The sequence below is a fragment of the Culex quinquefasciatus genome, chromosome 3 (genome assembly GCF_015732765.1).
Source record: "Culex quinquefasciatus strain JHB chromosome 3, VPISU_Cqui_1.0_pri_paternal, whole genome shotgun sequence".
In the NCBI taxonomy this organism is placed as follows: Eukaryota; Metazoa; Arthropoda; class Insecta; order Diptera; family Culicidae; genus Culex; species Culex quinquefasciatus.
The window spans coordinates 88,343,951-88,346,450 of NC_051863.1; the positions used below are offsets into that span (position 1 = coordinate 88,343,951).

Consider the following 2,500-nt stretch of genomic DNA (forward strand, 5'->3'; position numbering starts at 1 on the left):
GCTGTCATACGCTGTCATGGTATGAAGTGTGTTACGGTAATGATCCTTCCGCAGGTTCACCTACGGAAACCTTGTTACGACTTTTACTTCCTCTAAATCATCAAGTTCGGTCAACTTCAGCGATTCAAATGTAATCCGGGAAGGACTAGCAAATGTTCACCTTCAAAGACCTCACTAAATAATCCATCGGTAGTAGCGACGGGCGGTGTGTACAAAGGGCAGGGACGTAATCAACGCTAGCTAATGACCACCCGGATGAACGAGGATGATTTAGTGACCATATAGAAACATTAAATTACCTTTTAGGAAATGGTGACGATTTGTCAAATTGTTGGTTCAAAAATATGGAGTTATGTTTTCACAAATAGTCAGTATTTGAAAAATTGTTAATTTAAATTTTAAATGCTGCAAGAATTTGATCATATTCCTGATTATGAATTAAATATTTGACAGATCTTATGATTTTAGAGAACAACATGTAAAATTTTAGTGTTACACCTCGTTTAACACGTTGTTTGTGTACATAGGACCTTTTCAGATAAACTATATTGATGCATAAATATTTTTTTGATTTTAATCAAAATTCTTTTTAAAGAAGCTGTTTGTACAAAATTAGAAATTGATATATTATACCATGTTTTTTTATTTAATCTACATGAAGTATAAACATGATTTTAGTTGAAAAAACATAGTTTCATAGCATCCTACTCTGGCCAAAATTTGTTGGTTACATCAACATTCAACTACATGGCCTTATTTTTTAGTTTAATTATTTTTAACAAAACCAATTCTCAACAATTGGGTCCTAAAATTAAGCTTAAATTTGTGATATTATTGTTCACTACGATAAAGCTTATTTTTCTGAGTACAATGACCTTTTGAACGACCTCAAAGGATTTAAAATGGATTTTTAATTCAATTTTTAAAAATTAACTTCACGGCCCTTCTTGACAGAAAAGGTCCTACTTGACAGCTCGTTCCAAGGGGACCAATATTTTTTTTGCGTTAAAATGACAATATTTTTTTTTTGCATTAAAATGAAAAAAAGTGATCAGAAATGGTTTTTAATCGTGTTTTTTACCGTTGTACATAAAAATGGACATAGGGCTTTAGTACCCAATTTGCTTGGGCTGCATTTTCAAAAAAAAGTTTCATGCGTTTCAATGGTTTCAATGTCGTTGGTTGCATCCAAGTTTTAATGCATTCCACTTGTATCCAACATTGCATAATATAGATCGACTTAATTAATCAATCGACATGATCGACATAAATGGCCGAACCCCCTTTGAACATCTGTCAAAACCGTCAAAACAAAAGTTGTCGCTGCTGCAAATGGAGGTGCAAAATAATTGTGGTGGCCGATTCCGGACCCTGTTTCGCGCGTGCAATCTGCTGTTTATTGAGATTTTCCGGTTCGGGACGAATGTTTTGGATGAGCTGGTTCAGTCGGAACTGCCGCGGGCGGACCGGGTGCCGGCGCTGAAGGACAACGAAAGATGAGGTGCTGTACAATCTGTTTCAACTGCCGTTGGAGAAGCTCCGCCGGTTTTGCGAGGAATCGTTTGTAGAGTAAGTTGGAACATGTTTCGTTTAATTATTTTGAGATCATCACACATCTTTCGTTTTCAGCGTAATCCGGTGCGAATCTTGCAGATTATGGAGCACCATTGCGCCGATCGCTGGCGGCGTGATGCTGCTGTACGAAGAGTTTGCATCGCTTCGATCTACCTGGTGTTGATCAAGGAACTGGTCGAGCGGCTCAACGTGGACACGACCGACAGCCAAACGGCAAAGCACATGAGCCAGTTGCTGGAGCTGGGAATGCTCGATGCGAAGCTTATCATTCCACATTTGTCCACGATGAGCGACGAACTGAGGAACCTGGAATCTTACGTGGTGCACAACTGTGTCCTGCAGATCATGGGCAAAGCCATCGTGACTGAGCTTACCTAGGAGGAACTGGCCGATGAGCTGAAGGAAACGCGCGATGACATCCTGCATGATTTGTTCAACCACACGATGGACGTTTCGGCCCATGTTCGCTCGAAGGTGCTTCAGATTAGGCACTGCATCCAGGGCCAGAACGCGGTTCCACTTAGCTGGCAGCACCAGGTGCTAGAAGGTACCGTCGAACGGCTCGAGGACAAGTCACTGCTGGTGCGCAAGAACTCGATCGCGTTGATCAAAACCTCCCTCGAGCATAATCCGTTCTCCGCTAAGCTCTCCCTGGCGGAACTTTGCAGGCAGTATGGGACGGAAGACTGCCAGCCGCAGGAAATTCGCAACAAGATGGTATAGCAGAACGCGGCGCTCAAGAAAACCGAACAGCAGTGCGTGTTCTACATGATGGTCTTGAAAGTGTACTACGTCAAGACCCGGCACGGCGAAGCTGAACGAGGAGTTCCAGAAGAAGGAAACGAGGTCAATTTCCTGGAGGATTCGATCCGTTTCGCAGAAATCATTTCGGACGCGGTGCCTATGCTGCAAGACATGGTGATGT

At 42.0% G+C, this 2,500-nt stretch overlaps 1 protein-coding gene across 1 annotated transcript in view; it reads right to left on the reverse strand.

Moving 5' to 3' along the window:
• LOC6051147 (homeobox protein unc-4) overlaps nucleotides 1-2,500 on the reverse strand; it is a 364,275-nt gene that overhangs the window by 196,672 nt on the left and 165,103 nt on the right. The window lies entirely within an intron of this gene.